This window comes from Dendrobates tinctorius, unplaced genomic scaffold (assembly GCF_039654945.1).
Source record: "Dendrobates tinctorius isolate UK_male_01 unplaced genomic scaffold, ASM3965494v1 ptg000011l, whole genome shotgun sequence".
Taxonomy (NCBI): Eukaryota; Metazoa; Chordata; class Amphibia; order Anura; family Dendrobatidae; genus Dendrobates; species Dendrobates tinctorius.
Window position 1 is genome coordinate 48,074,958 of NW_027361679.1, and position 12,822 is coordinate 48,087,779.

A 12,822-nucleotide genomic window follows, 5' to 3' on the forward strand; every position below is an offset into this window, starting at 1 on the left:
GGTATCACTGATTGGGTGGATCAAGGAAATGCTGTAGATATAGTATATCTTGACTTCAGCAAAGCATTTGACAAAGTCTCTCATACAATCCTTATTGAAAAAATGATTAAGTATGGAATGGACAAGGCAACTGTTAGGTGGATTCATAACTGGCTTAGTGATCGGACCCAAAGAGTGGTCGTAAATGGCTGCACATCCAGTTGGAAGAATGTCTCAAGTGGGGTACCACAGGGCTCTGTCCTGGGCCCTGTATTGTTCAACATCTTTATCAACGATTTAGATGAAGGAATTGAGGGTAAACTGATTAAATTTGCTGATGACACAAAGCTAGGAGGGATAGCTAATACTAGAGAAGAGAGAGAGAGGATTCAAAAAGATTTAAATAAACTGGAGAAGTGGGCAGTAACTAACAGAATGGTTTTTAACAGGGAGAAATGCAAAGTACTACATCTGGGCAATAAAAATGAAAAAAGCATATATAGAATGGGAGGAATAGAGCTAAGTGACAGCACATGTGAAAAAGACTTGGGTATACTAATAGATCACAGACTGAATATGAGTCAACAGTGTGATGCAGCAGCAAAAAAGGCAAATGCAGTTCTAGGATGTATTAACAGAAGCATACAGTCTAGATCACGTGAAGTCATTATTTCCCTCTACTCCTCTTTGGTCAGACCTCATCTGGAATATTGTGTCCAGTTTTGGGCACCACATTTTAAAAAAGACATCAACAAACTGGAGCAAGTTCAGAAAAGAGCGACCAGAATGGTGACCGGTCTGCAAACCCTGTCTTATGAGGAAAGGTTGCAGGATTTGGGAATGTTTAGTTTGCAAAAGAGAAGACTGAGAGGAGACTTAATTGCTGTCTACAAATATCTAAAGGGCTGTCACATTGTAGAAGGCTCAACTTTATTCTCATTTGCACAAGGAAAGACTAGAAGCAATGGGATGAAACTGAATGGGAGGAGACACAGATTAGATATTAGAAAAAACTTTTTGACAGTTAGAGTGATCAATGAGTGGAACAGGCTGCCACGAGAAGTGGTGAGTTCTCCTTCAATGGAAGTCTTCAAACAGAGGCTGGACAGACATCTGACTGGGATGATTTAGCGAATCCTGCTTTGAGCAGGGGGTTGGACCAGATGGCCCAGGAGGTCCCTTCCAACTCTACGATTCTATGATTCTATGATTCTATCCTAGATGCCTCGGGACAGCGGGAGAGCTAACTAAGCCTAAAGCAAGAAAGGGGAAATCTAAACTGCCCCGCAGCAGACCCCAAAGGAATAGATAGCCCCCAAACATATATTGTCGGTGAGACAAGATGAAAATACAAAAGCAGTCAGAAAAATAGACTGAGCAAACGATGGGGCCCACACTGACTAGACAGGACAGGAAAGGAAAGACACTGTCTGCAATCAAGCAAAAAACCCTGCAAAAAGTCCAACACGTCTGATGCACAAAAAACACTGAAGTCTCACGACTTCGCCCCCACTATATCAGCACTCTGGTATATTCTGAAAGCAAAGCAAAAAGAGACCAATATAACGGGACAAAACAAACTTGCACATGCAGTAACATATTGGCGGTGATTCAGCACAGCCCCAGCTGGAGCTGCCTGACCCGCACAAAGCAGAGATAGACAAAACCAAATCAAATGCAAACAGAAAAGCAAATGATCCACTTAGCTGAACCATGCAGGGAAAGAGCAGGAGACATCAGACCTCAGAAGGCACAGGAAAAAAATCACCAGCAGGGATAGAGGGAGTCAGCTGTCTTAAATCCCAATCAGAAACCCCAGATCTACAATCATCTTCCTCATTATCAGGTGGCAAGCCTCTGTCAATCAGATCAGCTCCACTACCTCCAGTAACCACCAGAGGGAGTCCAGAAAGAGAATTCGCAACCCCTCTGTCAATCTGACCAGCACCACTACCTTCAGTAATCACCAGAGGGAAGCCAGAGAGAGAATCCACAACAGGTGCCACTCCACTCTAGATCAGGAGACCATGTTACACAGGTAAAATTTATAACTAACTACAGGGTCTGATGTATTAAACTAGAAAGTGGTACCTGTCTCCTCATTCTTCAAACCAAAAATGATAAGGTGTTATGATTGCGTTACCGAGGAGGAAAAAACAAAACACAAGCTCAGCCCAGAAAATCAGAGAAGTTGGAAACTAGCGGATTGCAGACCCCTAATCCTATCACATAACTAGCAGTAGCCGGGGAGTGTTCCTAGTGTTCCTACGGTGATCCTAGACACCGCGTCACAGCCGGAAATCTAAATAAGCCTAAAAAGAGAAAAGGGAAAAACTGACTGCCCCAGAGCAGACCCCAAAGCAATAGGCAGCCCCCAACATATAATGACGGTGAAGCAAGATGAAAACACTAACACAAATAGAAAGATAGGTTGAGCAAACGATGGGGCCCAAGCTAACTAAAAAGGACAGGACAGAAAAGCTGCTGTCTGCAATCCGAGAAAACCCTGCTAAAAATATTACCAACACAACTGAGTCACTAGACTTCAAATCCTATATCAGCACTCAGAATATTCTGAAAGCAGAGCAAAAGAGAACACTGATCAAGGAAAAAGAATCCAGCACACCCCCAGCCGGGGATGGCTGAACTCAGAAAACAAGGTAAACAAAACCAAAACTCATAAGTTCAATAGCAGAGCAAAAACTTATCTTTGGGAAGCAGGAATCAGACTGGTCTCCAAGAATCCAGCAGAGAAATCACCAGCCACTCAGAAGGGCGTCAGCTGCCTTATATCCAGTCTGAAGTTCCCGTTACCCAGTCACAATCCACCTGATCAGGTGTTTGGTTTCTTTCATCCAAATCAGCCTCACTACCTTCCTTCACCAGAAGAGGGAGATCCTCGGACACAAAAGGTGAATGAACAGATGAGCTCACAACATTAAGGCACAGGATGTACATTCACATCATTCAGTTGCTTTATTGGGCCCAGCTGTCTTCTTACAGTGTGAAACGTGGATCCATTATTTCTCCAGTAAAATGGGTGCTTCTGTCATTCTCTGTGGTCTCGGGCACCCCGTGTCATGGTATACTGAGACATCAGGTTAGGTGGTGTATGAGTTAACATGGAAAGCCTCTCTGTGAATCCAGGGAGGGTTCTTATAGCCTCATGGTAGAGCCATCCCCTGTCATTTATACTCTTAACTCAGTGTGCCTGACCCTGCTTTGTCTGTGCTTCATGCCAATCATTGTTTGTCTGCTTGGTGCTTACCCGGTCCTGTCACGGCTAACGTCTCTTGTCTGCTGATTGTGTACCACACTGCCCGTCCTGTGTATGACCCTTGGCTACATTCTTGACCTTCCTTTGAATACCCCTCCTGTACTTAGCCGCCCGCCCCATGTATGACCTTCTTGCTTGCCTGACTACTGTTATTTTCTCTGAGCCGCTTTGATACCAGTATTACTCGCGGCGCTGCGGGAGCTCGGCTGTAGTCTCGCCCAGTTATCTGATGCACGGTCACGTGATCGCAGATCCTGCGGGCAAAGGGTGCTTCACTATTGCTCCGCCCTCCCCACAGGTCCTGGAGCTGGTCTAGCCATACCCGCGCCATACTCCTGACTCTCACCGTGGTGGGTAAGAATCCTGCACATACTTGTCGCGGGTGTCCTTGCCTCCTGGGGGGCAGCACTATCTGCCCTTGACATTATAAATGACCGTTACAGGTTTTTTTTCCCCTCCCCTCTCTGGGAAAAGTGTGTGTGTGTTTGGTTATTACAGGCTTGTGTCATGGATCCCATGCAGGTGCTGTCAGACCAGCTAAAACATCTGACTCAAATGTTCCAAAAATTAAATGTGGAGCAGCGCACTATGGCCCATACCCAGCAACAGCTGGTGGACACAGTGCGGGGGGCCGTCTCTGTGGGGGCTCTCGGTTCTGAGAGTAAGGATGTGTCACTTGTGTCCCCTGAGTCTCCTGTTAAACTGCCGGACTCCTTTTCTGGGGACAAAAGGGAATACAGGGCTTTCAGGGAAGGGTGCAAACTGTTCTTCTCCCTGAGACCCTGTTCTTCCGGGGGAGAGTTTCAGAGAGTTGGGGTGATTATCTCTCTACTACGTTTTCTCTTGCTCCCACGGCCCCGGAACAAATGACTGTTGATGCGTTTTTTGAGGCCCTGGGTCGCATTTATGATGAACCAGATAGGGTTCGGATGGCTGAGGATATGGTGATGAATGCACGGCAGGGTCGGCACTCAGCGGAGTGGTTCAGAGTTCTGACGGTGGGCAGCAGAGGTCTCCTGGGATGATGCCGCTCTCCGGGGACTATTCCTTAGAGGCCTGTCAGAACGCCTTCAGGATGCCTTGGCCCTGCATCTACCTCCTGATACTCTGGGGGATGCCATGACCCAAACCGTGCGGCTGGATCGCCGGCTAAGAGCCACAGGAGTTATGCCCTCGGAAACCTCCTTATTTTCTGGCAGTAAAGAGGTTGATGCCAGTCCGGTGCCCATTGAAATTGGTGTCACCTCAGTTAAAGAGAAAGAAAGAAAACGCCGCCGAGAGAAGCAGCTCTGTTTCTATTGTGGAGAATCGGGACATTGGAGGAGGGATTGCCCATCGTGTCCGTCATCCTCTAAGTCGATGGGAAACTACTAGGTCTGGGTAGTGATCGAGGAGGCTGCCCAGACCTTCAGGTACTTTTTTCCTCATGCCCTAAAATCTTGCTTAAAGTCGAACTGGTAGTAGACAATTATCATTTTGTTTCTACAGCGTTGGTGGACTGCGGTTCATCACTCAATCTGGTCAGCTCCTGTATCATCTCCCAACTCAAGATAGGGACAGTCAGGCTGGAGACCCCACTGAAAATTGTGGCCATCGACTCTTCCCCCCTCACCCGTTCAGGGATTCTTTATGTTTCTGACAGTTTTTCCCTGCAAATTGGTTCCTCTCATCCAGAGGAAATTAAGTGTTTTGTGATGGACGAATTGCCCGCGGGGCTGGTATTGGGCATGCTGTGGCTTCAACGGCACAACCCAGTGATTGATTGGGAAAAAAGGGAAATTGTCAAGTGGGGTTCTAAATGTATGGACTGTTGCTATAAATCTGTTTTTTTGTGTGACACCGGCAAAATCTGTCTACGAGTCTTCTGTCAGTCTGGAGGGTATTCCGGTGTACCTTAATGACTTTGAGGACGTGTTTTTGGAAAGCGAGGCCGAGGCATTACCCCCACATAGGCCATTTGACTGCATAATTGATCTGATTCCTGGGGCCAAATTGCCCAAAGCCCGTTTATTCAATTTGTCAGGCCCTGAGCGTCTTGCTATCAAGGAATACATCACTGAAAGTCTCCGTAAAGGGCACATAAGACCTTCAGTTTCCCCAGTAGCAGCAGGATTTTTCTTTGTTAAAAAGATAGATGTGGCCTATGTCCCTGCCTCGACTTTCGAGAACTCAACAAAATTACCGTCAGGAATACATATCCCTTACCCCTGATTACAGATTTGTGTAACCAGCTCTCAGGGGCTTAGTGGTTTTCTAAATTGGATCTTAGAGGGGACTATAAGTTGATAAGAATTGAAGAAGGAGAAGAATGGAAGACAGCTTTTCTCACATCAGAGGGATTATTTGAAAATTTAGTTATGCCATTCGGTCTCACTAATGCACCAGTTGTCTTCCAGAATTTCATCAATATGGTATTTGCGGACCTCATTGGCCGCTTTGTTGTTGTCTACTTAGATGATATCCTAATATACTCTGCTGACAAGGATTCTCATTTATTGCATGTCAGAACTGTACTTCAAAGACTCAGAGAAAATCAACTGTTCGTCAAGCTTGAAAAATGTACATTTTTTTGTCCAGGAGTTAACATTTTTAGGGCTCATAATCTCGCCACAGGGATTTCGGATGGATCCCAAGAAGGTGCAAGCCATTGTGGAGTGGGTCCAACCTCAGGACCTGAAAGGACTCCAGCACTTCTTGGGATTCGCAAACTATTATCGCAGGTTCATCAAAGGCTTTTCGCAGAGAGTCAAGCCTCTTACTGATCTCACGTGTAAGGGGGCTGATATTAGGAATTGGTCCCCTCCAGCTAGACAATCTTTTCTTGTTCTAAAGAATTGATTTATGTCTGCTCCGATATTGGTTCAACCAGACCCCTCCTTGCCATTTGTAGTGGAGGTTGATGCTTCAGAGGTAGGGGTGGGGGCTGTGTTGTCTCAGGGGTCAGCTACTCTGTCTAACCTTAGGCCTTGTGCCTATTTTTCGAAAAAATTTTCTCCAGCAATGAGAAACTACGACGTTGGGAACAGAGAGCTTCTGGCAATCAAGTTGGCGTTCGAAGAGTGGAGGCATTTTTTAGAGGGGGCAGCTCACCCTATCACAGTCATTACTGATCACAAAAATTTAGAGTATATTAAATCAGCCAAAAGATTGACTCCCAGGCAGGCCCGCTGGTCACTTTTTTTTTCCAGGTTTCAATTTTCTATTACTTTTCGACCAGGGTCTATAAATGTGAAAGCGGATGTGTTATCACGCAGTTTTGAGCCGTTGTCCACCCCTGACCCACCGTCCTCCATTCTTCAACCCGTGGTGGTTATAGCAGAGCTGTCACCGGAATTGGAGTGGGAGATTGTGGGGGCTCAATCTTTAACTCCAAGGTCCAAACCTGCACATAAATTGTTTGTTCTACAACACTTGCGCACCAATCTCCTGCAGGAATTCCATGACTCAAAATTGGGCGCTCATCCAGGTATTACAGCCACATGTGAAGCAGTAAAAAGAGTTTTTTGGTGGCCATTAATGTCTGCAGAGGTTAAGAGATATGTCGCAGCATGTGGGATATGTGCCCGTTCCAAGAGCTCTCATTGTCGGCCGGCCGGGGAATTGGTGCCTTTACCAATCCCGAGAAGACCTTGGGCTCATTTGTCCATGGACTTCATTACTAATCTCCCTCCATCCCAGGGTAATACTGTGGTTTGGGTAATTGTGGACAGATTCTCCATGTTGGCACACTTCGTACCTATGGCTAAGTTTCCGTCAGCAGAAGTCCTTTCTAGACATTTCCTCTCCCAGGTTGTTCGTCTTCATGGGGTACCTTTGAACAATGTATCCGATAGGGGGACGCAATTCGTAGCTAAGTTTTGGCAGACCTTTTGCAAGAAATTGGGGATATCTCTGTCTTTTTCCTCAGCTTATTACCCAGAAAGCAATGGACAGAGCGCACAAACCAGTCGCTGGAACAGATTCTCCGGTGTTTGACTTCCACTTTGCAGGATGACTGGTGCGATGCTTTGCCTTTGGCGAAATTCACCTTCAACAATCGAATAAATCAATCCACTGGTAGGTCACCGTTTTTTATTAATTATGGATTAAATCCTCATTTCGGTGAATTTTCACATCTGGATTCTAACTGTCTAGGGGCTGAGGATTGTGTCAACCGGATCAGTGATCTGTGGTCAAATGTTCGTTTAAATATTTCCAAAGCACAAGGGAAATATAAATATTTCGCGGATAATAAAAGGCACTCTGGTCAGACGTTACAATGTGTAGATAAGGTGTGGATTTCCACGCGAAACATAAGCCTAAGGTTACCCTCTGCCAAACTGGGGCCAAAATTCATTGGCCCTTATGAGATAAGCGAAGTGATTAACCCGGTAGCGTATCGCTTACTTCTTCCTTCATCTTTGAAACTCCATGATGTTTTCCATAGGTCCTTGCTTAAACCATTAGGTTCAGTGGTAGAGGAACCAGGCTCCCTTCCAACCCTGGTATTGGTTGATGGACATATGGAATTTGAAGTTCAACACATAGTACATTCTCGATGGGTTCGCGGGTCTTTGCAATACCTGGTGCATTGGAAGGGGTACGGCCCTGAGGACCGGTCTTGGTTACCAGCCAGATTGGTGCACGCAGATCGCCTGGTTAGAGCATACCATGCTCGATATCCTGAAAGGCCCGGGGGTTCAGAGGCCCCCCATTGAAAGGGGGGTACTGTCATGGTTTACTGAGATGTCAGGTTAGGTGGTGTATGAGTTAACATGGAAAGCCTCTCTGTGAATCCAGGGAGGGTTCTTATAGCCTCATGGTAGAGCCGTCCCCTGTCGTTTATACTCTAGGCTGAGCGTGCCTGACCCTGTTTTGTCTGCTTCATGCCAATCGTTGTTTGTCTGCTTGGTGCTTGACCCGGTCCTGTCACGGTTAACATCTCTTGTCTGCTGATTGTGTACCACGCTGCCTGTCCTGTGTATGACCCTTGGCTACGTTCTTGACCTTCCTTTGAATATCCCTCCTGTACTTCGCCGCCCGCCCCATGTATGACCTTATTGCTTGCCTGACTACTGTTATTTTCTCTGAGCCGCTTTGATACCAGTATTACTCGCGGCGCTGCGGGAGCTCGGCTGTAGTCTCGCCCAGTTCTCTGACGCGCGGTCAGGTGATCGCAGGTCCTGTGGGCATCGGGCACTTCATTATCGCTCCGCCCTCCCCGCAGGTCCTGGAGCTGGTCTAGCCATACCTGCGCCATATTCCTGACTCTCATCGCGGTGGGTAAGAATCTTGCACATACTTGTAGCGGGTGTCATTGCCTCCTGGGGGGCAGCGCTCTCTGCCCTTGACACCCCGTATTTGGAAATTACTTCTGAGATTAGTCTCTTCGCTGTACCGTTGGCGGAGGCTTTACATATGGGGTACGTGTCAGTTCATCTTGAGAAGAGGTCGACACCCACAAGTACATCCTTTGGGAAGCTGAATTTAGTCTTTCTGAAGGCACTGGAATGGATACAGGAGCCATGATGTGTGTCTCATAGGCGTCTTGGTGGTGGGTCCTACGTTGTTGAGCCCACAGATCAGACAGAGTTCAACATGTTTAGCTGCAGTGACACTGAACTCAGGAGCATATCACTGGCGCTAAATGAGGTCTGTCATGGCAGTCTTTGATTGGTGGGTATTGCCATGGGTGACTTGAGCCATCAGAACTCGGAGAAGGCAATCTTTGTCCCCCAAGTGCCACAGTCCTTCTGGCACAGCTCCCTTCTCTTGCCATCTAGTGAATTCTTCAACACCAGCCTGTTGTAGCTTCTGGAGAAGGTCATAGGTCACAGGTGGGTCCATGGCAAAAACCGCCTGTGCAGCTGCCACCCCGGCAGTGTTGTCTCTTGGTTGGGAAACTGCAGATTTTGAAGTTTGGTTGGCCAGTTGGTTGCCTATAGCTGTAGTTGAGTCATCTTTTGCATGGGCTTTGACTTTCACTATGGCAACTTTCTTGAGTAAAAGTTGAATGGATTTATCATTACTGATAGGCTTACTTGCCGCCATGAGGAAAGATCTAACTCTCCATATAGGTACATAGTCGTGAAAGTATAGCTGTATAAATGTTTAGTCTTTAGCATGTCTGCAGGCTTCTTCTAGGGTATGGAATTCAGCTTCGTGGACAAATGTGTGTGGGCAGCGGTACTGCTTTTATGGTTTCACAGTGGAAAACAGCATCATTTCCAGGGTAGAACTCACCATCCATGCCATATCCCGCAATCCATCCACAGAGAGCTCATGGTCATGGTGGAACATCGGTAACATGACCAAAACCATCATGGGACATAGAATCATAGAATCGTAGAGTTGGAAGGGACCTCCTGGGCCATCTGGTCCAACCCCCTGCTCAAAGCAGGAATCGCTAAATCATCCCAGTTAGATGTCTGTCCAGCCTCTGTTTGAAGACTTCCATTGAAGGAGAACTCACCACTTCTCGTGGCAGCCTGTTCCACTCATTGATCACTCTAACTGTCAAAAAGTTTTTTCTAATATCTAATCTGTGTCTCCTCCCATTCAGCTTCATCCCATTGCTTCTAGTCTTTCCTTGTGCAAATGAGAATAAAGTTGATCCTTCTACAATGTGACAGATATTTGTAGACAGCTATTAAGTCTCCTCTCAGTCTTCTCTTTTGCAAACTAAACATTCCCAAATCCTGCAACCTTTCCTCATAAGACAGGGTTTGCAGACCGGTCACCATTCTGGTCGCTCTTTTCTGAACTTGCTCCAGTTTGTTGATGTCTTTTTTAAAATGTGGTGCCCAAAATTGGACACAATATTCCAGATGAGGTCTGACCAAAGAGGAGTAGAGGGAAATAATTACTTCACGTGATCTAGACTGTATGCTTCTGTTAATACATCCTAGAATTGCATTTGCCTTTTTTGCTGCTGCATCACACTGTTGACTCATATTCAGTCTGTGATCTATTAGTATACCCAAGTCTTTTTCACATGTGCTGTCACTTAGCCCTATTCCTCCCATTCTATATATGCTTTTTTCATTTTTATTGCCCAGATGTAGTACTTTGCATTTCTCCCTGTTAAAAACCATTCTGTTAGTTGCTGCCCACTTCTCCAGTTTATTTAAATCTATTTGTGTACAGTCATGTACCTTTTGTTGCTCAACTAGCAGGTCACCCAGGTTACCACTACCACCCACTCCCCCCTCCAGAGGCAACAAAGTGGCTGGATTCAGAGTAGTGCAATGGTGAAAGATGATGTTGCCAGGCATGAGGTGGGCACATTGAATTCAGAGATGTTGAACAGTACTGAGATGTTTTGGTTGTACTTGATAAAAGAATGGCAGTAACATTGTGAAGGACATAAACAGTGAGGGAGAAAGTTATAACAGACTTATCCAGGAGCAGCTGCACAGCATTTATTACTTACTGAGACCTTGACTCCCCCCACTGGATAAGGGGGAGGAGGGGGGTTATCATGGTCTTTTCTAAATCTAGGAGAGAAACTTCAATTTCTCTGTGTTCAGGCTTTCCATAATTATAACATGTGAAGTTTCTTCATCCTTGCCTGGTCTGGTCGTACATAAGAGGGGCACTGGACCGGGTTTTTGCCTTGTTATTCAGGGCATTTGTTGCTTCCACACCCTTGACTACTTGGAGTATCACTGCTGAGGACATGGTGTGGTTCTGTGGCAGGGACACTATTAGGGGCTCTCTAACTATGGCTTTAAACCTTCAACAAAGGCACCAGAACAGTAAATGGCTGTGAACTTAGAATTAGGAGAGGGATGGAAGAAGGAACTGCTGCAGCAGGCCACAGTGATCTCGGTCTGCTGGCACAGGAAAGAGACAAAGAAAGGAAGCTTGATTCTCCATTGGGAAGAAGGATTTGCACGGAACGTAAGGAGAATAAGAGAACAAGGACCAGGGTTAGAGGAGAACCCTTTTCAAGTTCTAAGCGCAAGGCCGGGGTCTGGTCCCCGAGGTTGTATTGATACTAATGGTCCTGCAGCAGACACCGGAGGAATAGAAGCAGTGACCACTTTATTCCCACACAAGACTTGGGGGCACAACAGCAACATATTAGTGAGCCGGGACTTAGTAGCAAGGAGTCCCCAAAGCAGGCTACAGCTGTCTGCCGTACAAGTAGAGTTCATAGGAACATCTGACAGGAGGAACTCCAGTGTAACTCAGTACTAGGAGTACTTCATTCAAAGGCGCTATAAGAGGAGAAATTCAGAAAAGACACATATGTTGGCGGAGTGATGGAAAGGAGTACTTCATCTTGCCTGGAAGTTGGCTGAGCTCCTAACCCGGAGGACATGGCACGGATGCGGGCACCTGTACCTGCAACGGACTGTGAGTAAAGCTTTGGAACTACATGCCCTGGTGTCCTCCACTTATTCCTGCGCCAACCTGCCAGGGAGTAGCAGGGGGATCAGCGCCTTCTTTGTTACATACTTTAACATTAAAACTTATCACCATGTTTTTATTCCATCAACTTGCCTCTAGTTACACAGTTAGAGGATTTCCACCATATCTCAGGCTGGCCTAACAAGCCAGCATCATTTAAACATCATCTCTGTTCCTTCCAAACATTCCAGAAACCCTCATTAAGTCTGCTACCCGGTGGACAACCAGACGCTGAAAAAAACCTATGCATTTTCTGCACAATTTTCTTTTCTTCCTTCACCACTTCAGCAGCAGTTTTACCATGCTCAATTTGCCCCTTAATGAAAAGATTACCCATCTTCTGTTTTTTAAAAACAGAAATACAGGACTAGACAGGCAAACCAGCAAGGACTCTTATCTTTCACTATGGTTTCCTGCTCTACCACTCCATGCCTGATTTTTATAATCAGACAAAAACCATAGGCCCCTATGTCTAGGAGCTGGAACCATATGGGTTTCCTTGGCAATGGAAGAGACTGCTGCCAACAATCACCAACGTCGACTCCACCTGGTACAATCAACTAATCGTTACAATCCAACCCCATGTACAGATGACCAGTGAAATGCCAAATACACACTCTCCATACAACATACAGCACAGGAATTCAACACAGTACACAAAGTCTCCTTAGAGTTTTTTTGGTGTACTTACTATGAACAGATCGAGTGACCTGCGGACCCATTTACCCAAAACACACTGGAACTACCAAGACAGAGAGACAAGTTCAGGGTTTTTTTAAAAATAAAACTTCTTACCTTATGCTGCAGATCTCCGGAGTTGTCAGCTTGTCTGGAGACCAGCAAAACGTTTGGCTCAAGTGGTTCTTTGAACTAGCAGATTCCTGTTCATTGCGCCAGGTTTTGTCGTTGCCACGTAATGTGGGACGTTGTGCCTGTTCCAAATTAAATTGTAAAATCCAAATACAGACATGGTCAAATTTCTTGGTACCCTTCGTTTAATGACAGAAAACCCCACAATGGTCACAGAAATAACTTGAAGCTGACAAAAGTAATAATAAATAAAAAATCTATGAAAATGAACAAATGAAAGTCAAACATTGCTTTTCAATCATGCTTCCACTGAATTTTTTTTAAATAAAACTCATGAAGTAGGCCTGGACAGAAATGATGGT

At 45.9% G+C, this 12,822-nt stretch overlaps 1 protein-coding gene across 4 annotated transcripts in view; it reads left to right on the forward strand.

Moving 5' to 3' along the window:
• SHROOM3 (shroom family member 3) overlaps positions 1–12,822 on the forward strand; it is a 259,505-nt gene that overhangs the window by 177,094 nt on the left and 69,589 nt on the right. The window contains exon 3 of one of the 4 annotated variants that reach the window (XM_073541933.1): positions 7,164–7,312. The exons of the other annotated variants lie outside the window; for them this stretch is intronic. The gene's annotated coding sequence lies outside the window, so the exon portion shown is untranslated. The remainder of the gene's footprint in view (positions 1–7,163; positions 7,313–12,822) is intronic. 4 annotated transcript variants of the gene reach the window in all.